The 16,531-nt window shown below is 41.9% G+C and overlaps 1 protein-coding gene and 1 long non-coding RNA gene across 4 annotated transcripts in view; one reads left to right on the top strand and one right to left on the bottom strand.

Moving 5' to 3' along the window:
* RHOBTB1 (Rho related BTB domain containing 1) overlaps positions 1–2,837 on the bottom strand; it is a 51,942-nt gene extending 49,105 nt beyond the window's left edge. For 2 of the 3 annotated variants that reach the window (XM_085064234.1, XM_085064230.1), the window contains exon 1: positions 2,676–2,837. The gene's annotated coding sequence lies outside the window, so the exon portion shown is untranslated. Of the gene's footprint in view, positions 1–2,373; positions 2,532–2,675 lie in introns of those variants that run through there. The other variant, XM_085064231.1, reaches the window with a different exon arrangement.
* A 121-nt stretch (positions 2,838–2,958) lies between these two features.
* Positions 2,959–16,531, top strand: part of LOC146435556 (uncharacterized) — a 79,086-nt gene continuing 65,513 nt past the window's right edge. Inside the window, exons 1-2 of the long non-coding RNA XR_014853001.1 lie at positions 2,959–3,281; positions 5,347–5,420. This is a non-coding gene — a long non-coding RNA (uncharacterized LOC146435556). The remainder of the gene's footprint in view (positions 3,282–5,346; positions 5,421–16,531) is intronic.

Raw genomic sequence — 16,531 nt, forward strand, 5'->3', positions numbered from 1 at the left:
ACAGATAAAGGTCTACAGCCTTCATCCCACTGCCCCTCAGTCTTTCACTTTCTGGTTTTGAAGATAGTTGGGTCCTCAAGATAAAGCCTTAATTCTTAATAAGCATTGTTCTACCCGATTACAACTCCAAAATATAAACACCTTTTGTACCATGGTAGTGGAAGCAGATCATCTCTCTCTGTGATGATGATCTGCACTCAGAAGAACAGAGCAGCTAAACCTTACATGCTCCTCCCTTATCAGAGTCTTGAGGAGCTCACAGCTAAGAGAGCTGGCTCCATGTGACTCTCACTCTGTGTGCCTGCATGAGACAGTGCTGGTTCTAGCCGTGGCAGTGCACTTCTTTCTCTCTCCCATCTGCTCCACACCCAGGCAGGCATTACCTGAACTAATGCTCACCCACAACAGCAAGCACACCTCGATACTGTGTGCAGGACATGCCCCAAGGTCACCGTAGGCTGAGGGAAACTAAAACCAGCTGGAACACAGAGAAATTCAGTGAGGGATGTACTTATATAGTCTAATTCTCCAAAGTGGGGAATTTCCTTTAAATAGGCAGGAAGGTGAGGAACAGGAACACCTGCTGCAGGCTGGCAGGTGAAACATTTGCAGGGCAAACCAGGCCCAGAAGGAATGCAGAAGAGGCCACGTGAAGCACTGGGCTCTCTGGATGACTCCTTGTGGCCAACAGTCATGTCTAATCTGGTCTAGAAGCCTCTTTTGTGATGGACAAGACCTCCTCTAATACACCAACACTACAGAAAACTCAGCCCAGTCTTCCTCTCAAATCCACCTCAGCTTCACCTTTGGGTTGTTCAGAAGCCTAAGCTTATCCAGTCTTTGCCCCACCCCTGTTTTGTTTGGTTTCTTGGGGGGTCTTATCGTTATTACCAAACTAACAATATTGCAGAATTTTACCCTCTAAATTTTTTTACCAGTTTCTTTTACTAGCCCATCGTCTCTGTGCATTGGTTTTAGTTTCTGTAACACCACACACTCACAGTACATCTGCCCCAAATCTCTTCAACAAACCTTGAGGGATTACATGGAAGAAAACTGCTTTTAAGCCTTATGTTTCTGCCTTGCTTAATATGGTCTCACTTCAAATTTTGCTTTTACAAGGTCAAATACTGGAAGAAGTTTAAGTAAAAGAAAGAGTAGAACCTTAGTTCATTGCTGTAATCTTTACTATGACACACCCCACTTGCTCAACATTACATGGTTGAACAGACAGTAGAAATGTTACTTCCCATTGATACCTAAACCAACATTTCCTCTCAACATGTTTTCAAACCTTTAATGTTGTAGAAGCCATAGTAAATGCAAGTGTTTTGCCCTTTCTACTTTAGTTTAGGCAAGTATGCTTTTTTTCTGGGGTCTCTCTCAGAGAAAAAGGAACTTTTTCCTGTATTGATTACACAGACAACAGTATGGTGACATGTGATACAAATATTTCTATTTAACTAAGTACAAATGACAACATTGGGTGTAAAGTTGACAATCAGGTTCTTAAAGAAAATGGGATACTATGATTGCCACTAACCCTATCTTAGGAGCACCCACAACAACTCAGTTAAACAGCTGCTAAACAAAGTGCAAGTAACTCTAAAGCTCCACTATCCTATGCTCTCCAAGTAGGGAAAAATTTTTCCCTTTTCTCATTCCATTTTTTGAAGAGCTGCAAAAGAGTCGAGCTGGGTATGGCCCACTGCTTCTCCCCAGAGGTTCTCAACAACGGTAAAGAAGAGAAGGGGCTCTTTAACTGCATCCTCCTGATAGGACTTTTTGGGAGGCACATCCTTCTTTCTAAGCAGTTCCTCTTGTACCCAGTTCTCTACATGCATTTGCACTCTGTACCAATTACAAATTTCATTCTTGCAATGCAGAGAACCATTAATAATTTAAGATTAAAAAGGAACCTAAGGGCAGGAATATTCCATTTTTGCTCACGAGATAGATGGTACTCTGCTAGTACGTCAGCTCAAGTTATCTTTGTGCATGCTACGTTAATTCAGCAAATTGCTTTTCAAACAAAGTGCATGCAGAAAGCGCCTGGAGATTCCATATGAGAAGAAAGTTTCATTTCCATGGCAAATGTGCCAAACCAATACCCAGAAAGTGAAATACGAACAGATTTTAGTTTTTTCCACCTAGTTTTCACAAACAGGGGTTAGCCAGGATGAATTTTGTCAAGAAGCCCTCTGCGCGAGAGAGTAAAAGTCACGGCAGGTGTAGCGATAAATAGCCCAGCGCACTGCCCGCACCGTGAGGAACAGAGACACAACAAACACTTCTAACGGAATGGAGCGGCTCGGCAGCGATGCAGCAGGACCGCCTGACACCCAAGCGAGCTGTCAGCATTTTTGGCCTTACCGCGGAAGGGCACGGGACACCAGGGCGAGCCGGGCAGCTGCCGAGACCCTCCTGAGGCAGGAGCCGGGGGCTGCTGTCAGGAGCTGCCCCGGAACGGGGAGCACCCTCTGCCCGCCGGTCCCAGCTCCGCGGTGTCCCAGCCGCCCGCCGCTCCTTCCCCCGCTGCAGCTTCCCACGGCGTCCGGCCCCGCTGGGTCACCCACAGCGACCGGCGGCGGCGTCTGCCCGTCCCGCGCCCTCCCTCCCTCCCTCCCTCCCTCTGTCCCTCACGCCCTCCCGCCACCGGGGCTGCAGCGTCTCACCTGAGCGCGGAGCGGGAGCTGCTGGGGACAGGACAGAAGTGACGCTCGGCGGGGTGCGGAGGGCGGTGCGGTGTCTGGGGTGCGGTCCCGTCCCGCCCTGCTGCGCCGTGCTGTTCCGTGCCGTTCCGTACCGTACCGAGCTGTGCCGTGCTGTGCTGTGCCGTTCTGTGCTGTGCCCGGCGCGGAGCGGAGCGGGCGCGCGCGCCCCAGCCAACCAGCGCCGTCACGTGAGCGCGCCCCGGCACGCGGTGCTCCTGCTGCGGCCGTTACAGCAGCGCGCGCGCGCGGGGTGGCGGGAAGCGCGCGCGGAGAAGGGCGTGAGGGGGAAGCGCGCGCTGCCCTGCCCTGCCCTGCTGTGAGGGGCCGGGGGTCGCCGCGCCCTTCACGGGGCTCTGGGGTGGCGGCGGTGGCGCGCTCGCCCTTCCTGCCCTCTGCAGAGATCGTTTCCAGGAATTGAGGGGCTGCGGAGGCAGGAAATCCTGCGGGGCCCCGTGCGGGGAGTGGCCGCAATGGCATCGCCCGTGCGTGTGGGAAGGTGGGGTACTCAGCCGCATCCTACCTGCTGCATCAGCGCGATGAAATGTTGAATCCGACGGTGCGATCAAGGTGTGTTTTTCTCCTTGGGATGTGAATACTCCTCTGTTTAACATTGCTCTCTGACGAGTAAATCCCACCGCACTGCCCTGCTCGCCTCAGTTTCCCCACACAGGACTTTCCTGCTGAATTGTAGGTAGAGCAACGTTAAGCCTGTTTTCCGCCCAGGATGCTTTCCATTTACACTGCCCTCAGGGTGTCTGACCTCACTAGCAATAATATACTAACAGAAGCCTTTAAAGAGAGCAATAGTGGACTGCCATAAGTACTCCAGAACCATAAGGCATTTAAAAGGGTTATAGAGCATATTGCTGAAATGCTTAGGTGAATTTGAGGAACAGCCCAGTAGCCTGGTGTTCAAGGAATTTTCTGGTTACTCAGGGTCTTAGACTCAGTTTTGCACCGGGGGTCATCCTGTGCTGTTCAGGAGAATTTGAGGGCCAGGTGCTCAGCCCTTGTGGCAGTGCTTCACATTAGTGATATTTAATGTTGGTTATGGGGGATTTCTGACAACACAGCCCTTCTGAAAAGCAAAGGCCTGAGATACAGGGCCTAAGGACAGCAGGAGCTGGCATTATTGCAGGTAGAGGGAGAGGCAGGCTGGGCTTGCAGCCAAACTGCTCTCCTATCTGAATGGCAGAGATCAGGCGTCCTGTGCAGAACTAATGAACCAAGCCCCCACGTCATGAAAACCTCAAGAGAGGCAGGAGTCATTGAATTGTCTTTCTTCTTTTGGTGATTTTTATTTCATGTGCTTCACTGTGGAGTCATGAAAGCTTGAAATGTGTACCTGCTATATACAGTGTCAATAGTGCAGTATACGTGCATACTCTGTCAGTATGCTGAACTGTGCAGCAAGGGGAATTAGCCTATGTGGAGCTCCATGCTGCCATGGGCAGGCTGCCTTCAGCACATAAATCAGCTTTAGAGTGCTGTCAAATACTAACGTACCCTGTGCTTTACATTTGTAGAAGAAATGTGGGACAGTGGTCACAGGATTCCAGCAGCTGAGCCTTTAAAATAAATGCCTTGGTATTGTGAGCCCCTCAAGTGGAGAGAAAGTGTTAGCCACTTGGCTAAATGTTAAGATTTTGAATAAATACTGAAAGATAATGACCTTTGTTGCATGTGTGGTACCAAGGGCAAAGAAAGATTGCTAGGCCATAGTTACTCCCCAGAAATGGAAGGATTTTTTTGATTGGGAAGAATTTACACAGAGTCCTGGTAACTCATATTTAGAGAAATATGAGGAGCCCTCCACTCTGTTTCCACAGTATTTGTGTGCAGAATTGTATAGTTGTGCAATTTCACTCTGTACAAACAAACTGTCTAAATTCCTGTAATTTGTGCTGGAAACACACTATCATTTGCAAGGCAATTGGAGCAGACAGCTGAGCTCACAAGGGTTATCATCTGCATCTGTTCAGAGGACAGCCTCCAACCTTGCATTGGCTAACATTTTTAGCTCTGCTAACTAAACCCACATGAGATAAAAGTCCACCCACGCAACAGGTTATATAGTTTGCTTTAAATCAGCTGTGTTTTGTGAGCACTCAATGCCTTGATTCTGTTTTGTGTATTTCCTTTAGCACTTCAAAATGAATTTAGGTTGTTTGAAAGGTTCTTGACTGACAGTTTTGGAAATTGAACTCCTATGTTTAATCTCAGACTGGGTCCAACACAAGGAAGCTTCTCAATTGCACCAAAGACGAAACTTTGCTAGGCTAAGGATAGTCCCATTCACTTACTTTCTCAAGCCAGCAAAGAAGGATTTCCTGGTTTTTCACTGCTCTATAATTACTGGGTGTAGGATATTTTCATTAAAGCTATGCCTTGGCTACTAAGACTGTACATTTAATTCAGAGAAAAAACAGGCAAGTATTTAGTAAATAATTTCTCTTTAAAGTAGTATAATTCAATTTCAGCCTTAAATTAATAAGGCAGTAGTATGGAAAGCTAATGGTCTTCACAGAACGCTTGTTCTCTTTCCACAAACTTTCATTTATAGTCCTTATTGATTTTTTAAAAAATTAATTTGTGCTTTTAATATGGAGCTTATTTTTCTGCAAAATTACAGGTGTTGAAGCTATAAGCCGAGATGGAGTGCCATTATCCTTTGAAGTGTGCATGGGATAGGTGAGGAGAAGCTATGTAAGTTCTAGGTTTCCAGAAATGGATGCCAATAAAATTTATTAATTTTGCTGTTAAGAATAATTGTTGGCTGACAGTTGTGTAACTTTTATGACAATATCTCTTGAACCTAGACATAAGACAGACTGATACCAGTCATGATGTCAAGACTATAATTGCTCCTTATTCACAAAAGATATGAAGGTGACAAAAATGATTATGATTGTGAGTCTTTTCATTGCTGCAGTTGTTAATGAGCTGCAGTTACATTAGTCTGACTGTAGTAGCTCTGGGTGACTCATGGCTTTCATTATATGTCTGAGTTCTTAAAGGATAAAAGATTTGGGAGAGGTAATATTTTTCTGCAGAAAAATGAAACAAAATCTGATTCGTGATTCTAAGTGCATTTGTACTCTTCAGCACTCACTACATGTTATGTAGTGGGTTGTTAGGATGTAGGTAGATTGGGAGTTTTCTGAAAGTCCTCTCTGCTGCTTTCAACCAGTGCCTTGAAGCAATAGGTGTCACTGACAGTGGATTGAGCACAGACCTTTGTGCTGTGGTGGAACAGGGAGTGTTTGTGCGCTCAGTTCTGCCAAGTGAACTATGGTGACATGGCAGGTCATATAGGACGTGGCATAAAATCCCAGGCCTTTCCAGGCAGGCCTGGAAGCTAATGGCTCATTATGCTACAATTTATTGAGAGGTTTTTAATGTTTCATCCTCTATTGTCTTAGGGTTATGACTGTGGTTACTGTAGCTCTTTACTGCCAGATTGGCCTGGAAGAGGCTTCAGATAATGGCATTCCCTTGCTGAGTGTTCTCTGGCTCTGTCCAGTCTCCAGCAGGCTGTGGCCAGCTCTGGCTTACATTCCTATTCCCTGTCATTTGGTATTAGGGCAGGTGGAGCTCTTGTTCTCCACATCTGTGTGTGGCAAAGATTGTAGTGGCCTTGAACGCTGCCTCTTTGTCCTAAGAGACATCAGAATCACAGTCATTTAGCTACTGAGGGCTTTCAGGGCCTTTTTTTAGAAAGCCTTATTACAGTCTTAAGGTGTAATACAACAAATCAGAGTAGTGAGATATTTTAGTTCTTCCCTATGAGGATATGGCAAGTCCACACCTAAAACATTATACATAGTTCAGTGGGAGTTGTGAGCAGAGTAAGAGTCAAGTAAAACGTCAGGAGGCACACTATAACCTTTTACTGAAGATTTACATTATCTTCATATGCTGTTATAAAAATAATCCTACAAACACTGAAGCAATCACCACTGTGAATCACATTGTGTTCATACTAGACAAACCTTCTATGTAAGACTGGCAAAGATTTGTCTGGGTTAAGATACTGACTTGAAAACTGAGAGAGGAAGGATTTCACTGGCAGACTGTTGAACAGTGAAATATTTTAGCCTGAGGAGAAATAGGTTGTGGAAATGTCAAATCTATAATATACAAAATTAATACAGGGGGAATCCATTCCTGATTTTGGAAAACCGACCTGAATCTCCCATTGCTTTGGGCTCAGAAGTATCAGGAGTGAAGTGACAGCAGGGTTCCTGAGGTCTAGTGGTTCTTACAAATAAACATTTGTTAACTCTGGTTTGATGGACAGTTCTTGTTTATCCAGCATTGCTCAAAATCATGTCTTCATACAGTTTGTTCTTTTTAAATAAAAAGGCTTATAACCAGCTTGGACAAGCCTCTGAAGAATATGCTCCAAAGAATACTGGAAAAAACAACAATGCCATGGAAGGAGGATAAAGACAAACCTTTCCACTAATTTATTTTCACAGTTTTATTAAATGTAGTGAATATGTTTAGCTACACCAAACTAGTCTCTTGTAAAGCACAAAATTCAGCAAGGAAAGCTTATATGGCTTCGTAATTACAAAAAATTGATTCAGGAAGAAGAGATCATGAGGTAATGTAGAGTGTTAAACTGTCTGAAGCTTATCTATCCTTATGTTCAGATGTAAAACTGAGACAGGGCAAGAACTGACCAAAATATTCCTATCCTATCCTCTCCTTTCCTTCCTCCACATAGCAACTACAGAGCTCATGGATGACTTTGCTGTGGAGACTGATAAGTGACTAAGTCCCTCCATTTGTGTGTGCTCCTGCAACATAAGTTTGTGACTAGATAGTTCCTCTGTTTAGCCTGAGTCACAGAATTTAATCCCCGCTTGAAACCCAGCTGGATTGCAGCAATGCATAGTGTGTGCAGTTGTTTGCTCTGCCAATACAGAGGATTTGCACCAATGTAGCTGCTTTCCTAACAAATCCTCTGTATAATAAGCCAAGACCTGTGATACCATCTAGGCTTAGTTCTGAACACCCTTCCACCATACCCTTTCAGCATGCAGTGAATGTGAACCAAACTAGAACAGAACAGTTTTACCCTGCTTTGGAAAGCATTCATGATCAGCTGTAACTCATGGAGAGCAGGCCCATTTGAATTAAATGCTGTTGAGCTGAAAATATGCATTGGATTTAATCCAATACTTGTTTGCTGGCGCAAATTCTTCTGGTGACCATGAGTTTCCAAGAAAAAGATACAATTTTATCTCACTTCCTAGATTTAGCACTATTCAAATGTCACATTGTTTTGTGCGTTTCCACTCCTGATTTTGAAGTCTGAGACCAGTGTGGAAGATGAGAATGAGCACACCACCTCCAATCTTTGTCGTCTAGGCCCAAACTCCTCTTGTGTAGTGCATGTGGGAGTCTCTCACATGTATCATTCTCATATAAGCATATCTTTTTGTGGTGACTTACACATCAGTTCAAATGCTGGTTGCTGTAAAAGAATTCCTTGTTTCTATCATCACAAATACCACTTACAGTACCAAGAGACTTTGGCCAAAACTAGCCAGTCTATGTAACTACAGGAAAAACAGTGCCTTCTGATATCTCAGATTATGATGTGCATGCAAAAATGGATGCACACATATATCTGAAATGGCAACACTGGCAATTTTGTTTTCAAGCTGGTCCAATATGCTACTGTAAGTATCCTTAGTTGTCAAGTATTTGGACCTCATGCGAACATCTTTTTCCAGACCTAGTAATAGACTGCCATCCATAAAAAGATATAGAACAGTAAGTAGTATTTCTTCATGCTGTTTAATCAACTTATTGTCTGTTTTCACATCCTTGTTTTGTCTCCCATTTATCAGCTAAAATTAAATGTAGGTGCTTATATAAAAATTTTCAACAAAAGTTTTTGCTGCTAAAAAGGCCCAAACTCAAACCTCAGGTTTATGTGCTACCTTCTGCCATGGCCTGTAAGCACTATGGTTCCTCAGAAGCCAAAGTCAACACAGTACAAAGCCATTTCTGAGAACACAGAGGACCTGAGTGCCAAGTAGACCTTCTCCTTATATTCATGTGCACTTGGAATCCATATTTTGCTGTTGGTTTAGGAGACCCTAAGACAAGTTAAGAATTATCAACTTGCAGTGCATCACTAGTGGAGACCAGAGTTGTCTCACTGTAAATAAGAGAGGTTTGCTACAATGGTAGAGTCAGTAAATAATCCTTATGTCTGGATTCAGATTCTGACCTCTTTGTCCTAGCAAGATGTTGGATCTGATGGTCTGGATTTTAATTGCTTGTGGAGCTGGAGAGCTAAAGAGGATCAAGAAAGAGAACTGTGATTTTTTGTGTTGGGTGTGATATATTGTATGAGGAAACTTGACATTTTCCAACAGAGAGACACTGAAATGATGCCAGTTACATTTAAATGAACCTATTAAAAAGTTAAGAAAATTAGGAAAAAATGAGAAAAAATATAGGGAAAACTGAGTATTGCATTCAAATTTTCAGACTTACATTTTAATGGAAATAGTTAATTAAATGATGCTAAACTAGTGTTTCATCTTCAAAACTTCATTTGGGCTTAAGATCTATGTGTCTTGATAACTATAGAAAAGATGTTTTCTGAATACATAACTAGCTCCTGTAGCTCAAAAAAAGAAAAGGTGTGAAAACAATTTTAGAAAAGAGAAAATTTTGGCAATGTCGTGTTTTGTTACCAGTTACTTACTCTTTTCAGACTGAATGCATGTGGCACGAAACTCAAGAAAGTTTTCCATTGTCTTTAACGAGCTCAATCACTGTCAGCAATCCATCAGTGTTTCTAGATACTGACTGCTCTTCTGCTAGAACTTTCAGAAAACACCAGTGTGTTTGAAGAGTCATAGTTTGAAATATTTTGGAAAAGTCCAGATGTTTTGAAATTTGAGAAAGGAGCTGACCAGTTGGTGTAGGCAACATTATTATTTGTTACTTGACTACTTGCTCTTAAGTGGGCGCTTTTAACAGTTTATAAAGAGTTAATAGACATCTACACAAGTACTAGTTTGGTTCAGCCTTTACAGGATAATACTTCTTTGTCTATGACATGCTTAGAACATATGTAAATCATTCAAAGAATTTTTGAATATTACAGTGGTATTTCTAAATAGTTCATAAACTATGAACTATTTTGTTTTCCATTTAGGGAATTCTATACATTTAGTGATAAATGTCTAAGTATTTTTTTCCTCTTCAATTATAGTCTATTATGAAGCATGTGAATTTTGAAGACTTCATGGCAACTTCTGTAAAGAATTCTTGGCAGTATTTTCATGTTTTGAAGATGCAGAACACTGTCTATGATGTGACTCACTCTTTGTCCCCTGGCACTTGTCAGTGTTTAGGGTTAACACAATCCACTAGCATAAAAAGGATAAATGAATGTTTGTGCCTCTCAAGAGAAGTGTGCGTCACTTTATTGAGCTGTGAATGTACACAGAGCCACTAACCAATCCACACATCTGGCCAGTAATACTGAAGCAGTAAAATAATAATAGAATCACAGAATAGTTTGAGTTTGAAGGGACCTTTGAAGTTGGGCCTTTTATGGGTCCCTTTAAGTTTAAGGGACCACCTGCAGCGAGCAGGGACATCTTCAACTAGATTAGGATGCTCAGAGCTCTGTCCAACCTGACCTTGAATGTTTCTACGGATGAGGCATCCATCACCTCTCTGGACAACCTGTGCCAGTGTTTGACCACCCTCATTGTAAAAAAATATTTTTCTTGTATCTAGTCTAAATCTTTTAGTTTAAAACCATTACCTTTGTCCTATTGTACAAACCCTACTAAATGTTTGTCCCCATTTTTCTTGTAAGTCTGCTTTAAGTTTTCAAAAGCTACTGTAGCGTCTCCCCAAATCCTTTTCTCTCGAGACAGAACAATGCCAACTATTTTAGCTTTTCCTCATAGGATAGGTGTTCCATCCCTCCGGTTATTTTTGTGGCCCTCTGCTGGATCCACTCCAGCAGGTCCAGCAGGTCTTTCCTGTGCTGAGAAACCTAAAGGAAGCATTCTACCAGTTTAGATGGCAGCAACTAGAGTTGCTATAAGGAATTGTTACAAATTATCTGCATAAATCTCAGTTTTCCCAATTTCTCTAAATAAAACTGAGTCACAGGGCCAAAGGGGTTTTAAGGCTGTTAGTGAATCTTCAACACACAGTCAGATTCCAAGCTTCGAGGACCAGGTATCCCTGATGCTACAATCACCAGCAGCACCTACAGGGCATCAAGATTCAGTTCTATGGAAAGGGATTCGAACTTGCAGTGATATGCACTTTCCCTACCTAGTACAAAGAAGCAGCACTTCTGCAGGGTCTCATTTTGACACTCCTCATCTCATCAGCAGGTCAGAGACCCTGTTACTGATAGCAAATCAGTTGCAAGGTCCTAGCCTGGCAAGTAAGACAGAGATAGGAAATCAGTGTCAATACATCAGACTATAGAAAGTTTCCTTTATAACCCTGAATCTATTTTGGCTTTTAAAAGATAACACAGCAATCTGTCCTGTCATCTGTTCTGCCACAGCACTTGTGCTGTTACATATTGTGGCTCCCAAGAATGGAAAATAAAGTGGAAAAACGTGACAAAATCTATAGTTTAAAGCCAGGTTATTTTTAAATTTGGGGATGGTTTTGTGGAAAATAGATGCTTTTTCTTTTCTTAGTCCAAAGTTGATCTGTGAGCCAAAAAAATCTGTAGCCTTAGTGACATGATTGACTTTCTGAATTACCTGACAAGGTCATTTGTATTTTGGTATTAATCTGGGCCATTAAAAACAAAAGCAAACAACAGTTTGTGATTAGTGACTGCAAAATTTAATTCACAGAGCACATGCATTCATCTGAAAATATTTTAGTTCTTAGGCTGTATTTCTGAACTTTCAAGCACTCTTATTATTTTTTCATTGATATTTAATCCTGATGGGAAGTAAAAGCAAAGACACTGCTACCTGGATAGTGAGAATAATAAGGTTTCCTATCTACTTTTTAGTGGCAGAATGTGGCAATGAAAGTGAAAAATCTCATGGTACAAATTGGTGTAAATCTGATAAATTCTGTAGCATGGGGATTTTTTGTCTGGAATGAGTATCTTTGATAAACTTAACGTCTTCAGTAATTGCTGTATCCAACACCTTGAGACAAGAATTATAATTTCTGAAACTAGAAAGCTACCAAGAAAAAAGTCAGTGAGAACTTTGGTGGGTCTGCCAGGGCACCTTGTCTAGTTTATGTCTCTTGAATTACAAATAGATCTGTGAGTAGCAGAGCTGAGGAAGATACAGTTTCATGTTTGCATGTTCTGGGGATCTAATAGCGTCTTCAGAATGACTTAACCTTATTCAACAGTTGGCATAGGCTGAAATATTGAGATATTAGGGCGAGACTAGGTGTGTGCATATAAAGAGTGTCATGCCATAAGAGTGATTGTTTATTAAGGAGTTCTTTTCTTACTAGCCTGGTTTTCAGTGAAATATGCTGTGTCTTATTTCTCTGCTATGTAATGGATTTGGGCATCTGGATAAAACCTTTTTCTTTTTTTTTTTTTTTTTTTTAATTTTTTTTTTCTTTGTCCCCTCATAGAATGCAGCAGCAGCAGCAGCCTGCCAAATATTTTAGGTATTAATCAGGGTACTGCGACAGGCTCCAGTTGCCATTAGCTCAAATGCTGTCTTGGGCCAATGCAGGTATGTTGCTTTTGGTTCTGGAACACTGTAGGCTTTCTGGAAATGTGTGGTGCTGATTTCCTGTCCGTGTTCTGTGGGAAAAACTGGCACATTCTTAAGGCTTTTATTTAAGCTGATGCACAATTTTAGGCATTGCCTCAGCCCTAACAGTTTTAGCAGGACAAATTCCTTAAGAAAAGATTTATCAATATGAATAAATGAAATACACTGGGTTTGTGAGAATTTATACCCAGAGTTTACAAATGAGGTGTGATAAAGTCACTGTGGGTTGAAGGTAAAATAAGATATATCATAAACAAGGACTTTACTGTTTAGCAATGCCTGCATATATGAAACATTTCATTTCAGTTCATTTTAAGCCCTGCACTTTGCTGCCTCAGTGCTCACTTTTCCCCTATCTGTAAATCATAGGGTGAGTGTTTGAAGAAGATCATATGTCTCAGAGCATGCAGGTGAATGGAAGGTTAAACATTGTGACTGGCATTCAGGTGACTCTTGTGCAATCAATCCCAGTGATATGATACTCAGTCAAAAGAATTGACAGTCATGGAGAGAAGAAAAGGGAGGAGGAAGATCAAGGGGAGGCTCTTGAATATGTTTTCCAATATTGCATTAAAAGGAAAAAAAAAAGGCCTGGCCTTTGATTCTTGGCTGCAGCTGGGTGTCTGGCAGGTATGAGGATGTGCTGAGTGCTTGCCCAAGTGTTCAGGAACACAAGGGAGAGAGCTGGAATCCAGAACCCCCCTGTTCACGTTCTTACTGAGGCAGAAGGCAGAGGAGGAGGGAGCCAGGACCTTGACTGTAGCCTGTGAAATAGTCACTGTTTCTTTGCATGGTCACAGAAGAGCCAAATGTATTTGCTTTATGCATCGTGTGCTATCTTGCAAAGCAAGAGGGTTTAACAAGAAAGAAAATGTGATATTTTTTTCTTCAGTAAGATGCAGACATGTGTTAAAGATTTTGATGTTCATAAATGAACAAGAAAGCCAATGTTTAGATAGTCCAAAGAGAATTCTAGGGGTGATTTATAATTTTTGTTCAGCATAGAGCTCAGTTTTTAATGGGCCAGTTCTACCTGTGGTATCCACACAGCTATCTTTGTACAGTAGCTAAAAGAAATTAGTTTAAACCTTAAGCTGAGAGACAGAAACCCCCTTTGTGTTCTTTTGCAGTTACTGTTTCGGTGAAGTGCTCTCATCATATTGGTAGCTACCTGATGGTTAGCACAGAACTCATATTCTTGCCATTATGTTCACAAATGTATAGCTGATTGGGAAAAAGACTTTCTGAGGGAGAAGAAGTAGTGGGGGGTGTTAATAGAGGAGACATGAAACTTTCATGGGACATGAAACTTCATTTGTAGGGATTCCAAGAGTGATTTAGAATCTGAGGAGAGGTGGGACACAGAGACAATGAGGCAGCTGTGGATGACAGTGCAATCCTAAGCAGTTTTGCAGTTCTGTACAAGGAGTAAGGGATACAAAAAGAAAGGCATGGACACAAAGTGATGTATAATCAGGTATATTGTCCTCCTAAAAGTGAAGGATGGCCTGTGCTCTCCTTTGCTTTCTGTCTTGCTGCAGCAGAGAGTGCAGCTGAGTACATCTGCTGTCACACCTGACACAGTTACTGTGAGAACAGTCAAGCTCCAAGGTCACTGCACACCAGACACTGGGGAAATGTAAATACAATTTATCTTAGAAAGACGTTGTACCCCTCAACTTCCCTGCCCCTCTCCAGCCTCCAGTAAACTACACGTTTTTAGCACCAGGTACCATCACGGAGGAGGTCTTTGATTGCATTTATTTAGTTGCACACAATAACTGGGCACAGCACAGCAAAAAGGACGTATAAACTAACTAGGGAAATAAGAATATCCTCCTCTGTATAGGTCTGGTGACATTCACTGTAGTTGTTGCTATATTCTGATTCTGAGGCAGTTTTCTGAAAAATTCTGTCTACTTCAATGGACACAGAAAGGGAGAGTGTCCTCTAAATACAGAAGTATTTAGTATTAGTATTTCCAGCTACTAATAAAGGTATCTTATATAGAATTTACTTTAAGATTTCATAGCTATCAGTTTACTTACAGCTGCCTCTTCTCATACAATCATTAAATCGCATATGTTTTGCAAATGCTGGCAGGGTTTTCAAGTGCCTAATGCAAAATGGAAAAAGGACGTTTGTCCTTAAAGTAAACCATTTTCTTCTTGGAATAAAGCAGTTTTTCCAAGATTTACTGGCTTGTTGCTTTTAAGGGTACTCAACCTGTCTTCTTTCTGAAAACAGTGGAACACTTGTCCTTTGAAAACCCAGGCTTTTTAAGATGTCTCAAATTTGACATCCCAAAATTAACGTACTCTACAGAATCCTGGCTATTATCTTTACTCAGTTCAGGTGACCTCACATTGCACCATAGGGAATTTCCTTATCATTAATTTCTAGTTAAGCCTTAAATCTCTCTCAGGCAGAGCTGCTATATGATTGTTCTATTCTGTATTAAAATACAAAACCACATTAACCAAACCTAAGGCAATGCTTATGAATCCAGAATGAACATGGCAAATTAACTCCATAAGTTTGAAATTACATACCAAATCCAATTTTTCCAAATGGTTCTCAATAAAACAGCATGTAATTTCCTCACACATTTGATACTTTGTGAGCCTGGACAGAAATAACATTACCTGGAAACAGCCTAGTTCAAAATAGCGAGGAAAGGACCTCTTGCAGTAGTAGGTCAGAAAGCACTTGTGGCTGTGGGGATTTCTTATCAACTTTTTTTTTTCCCCACAGCATTATTAGTATGAATAAAGCTAATTAAATATCTTAGGTGCACTGGAGATCTATAGAACACATATATGTTTTGTACCTGTAGTAGCCTTACCTATCTCCTCACTTGCCTAATTATTGACACTAAAGTATAGTTGTTCAGACTCACATAGGCCATTTTTATACAAAATAGGGAATTACTTTGAGCCCAGGAGCAGAAAGAGTGAAATATAATCCTACTCCAATAAAATATGGCCTTTGGTATCCACTGGAAAAAGGAATGTCAGAAAAAGAACATGGCTAATCCTTTCCTTGAGATGTAGGACTTGCACCTAGTTCTGTTAGAAGTTAAGATGACCATCTTCTACCTCTGCCATAGTGAGCAGGCCATTTCAAAGAATAACATTGAATGTGGTCATACAACCTTCCTCCACCACAAAGCCTGGCTGTGTGATCCTTTGATCCGGATACAATCCCTAATTCGTGGCTGTGATTCTTAGGGCTTATTTTCTATGCCTGGTTCTGCCATTCATCTATGTAAACACATGTTCTGTGTATGCCTGTATGGAATATCCTGCTGTATTCATTCGAGGTTCTGCTACCTGCACTGTTATATAGAAATAGACATACTGTAATATCACAAGTGCATTAAGCCTTTAAGGGAAATTATATTGAAAGACATAGGTCAGTGAACAGGCAGTGGAAAACTGAGCAAAACTATCAGATCAGAATTTGGGTTTTGTGAAACACAGTGTGTAGCTGCAGAAGGCAACTTCTTCCAAAGAAACTACATTTGAAGTAATTATGTAAAGGAAAAAATAGATCCATACACAGAGAATCAGGAGCTTCCTGGGAAAAAAACACCTGCAATGCCACCTTTTCATGTGCAGATTTCTATCACTGTACTCTGGCTGTGCAGGTGTGCCATAAGTCATTCCTGACAATCCTGCCTGCAATGATTAATATTAGTATAAAGGAGTATAAAGGAGAACTGGCTATTGGGCAGCTTGCACAGACATTGCAGCAGGGCAGTCCAGAATTTTGGACTGCCCTGCTGGCAGGGTTGCAGCTGGCAGAAAGCTCCACTCTGTGGCTGCAGAGCTCTGCCTGTCCCAGTGTCAGGCTGGTCACCAGCACACAACAGCCATGGCCCGTGGGATCTCTGCCAGCAGGGAGTGCACATTGCCTGCTCCTGCCTGTGCCTCTTGCTAGAAAGGAGGCCCATTGGAGGAGATGGTGAAAGACGCTACTCTGGCCTCTGAGAATTCCCTCAGAGAATTCCCTGTGTACAACAGAGATCACTCACATAGGCAA

This window comes from Lichenostomus cassidix, chromosome 6, assembly GCF_008360975.1.
Source record: "Lichenostomus cassidix isolate B80296 chromosome 6, HeHo_3.0, whole genome shotgun sequence".
Classification (NCBI taxonomy): Eukaryota; Metazoa; Chordata; class Aves; order Passeriformes; family Meliphagidae; genus Lichenostomus; species Lichenostomus cassidix.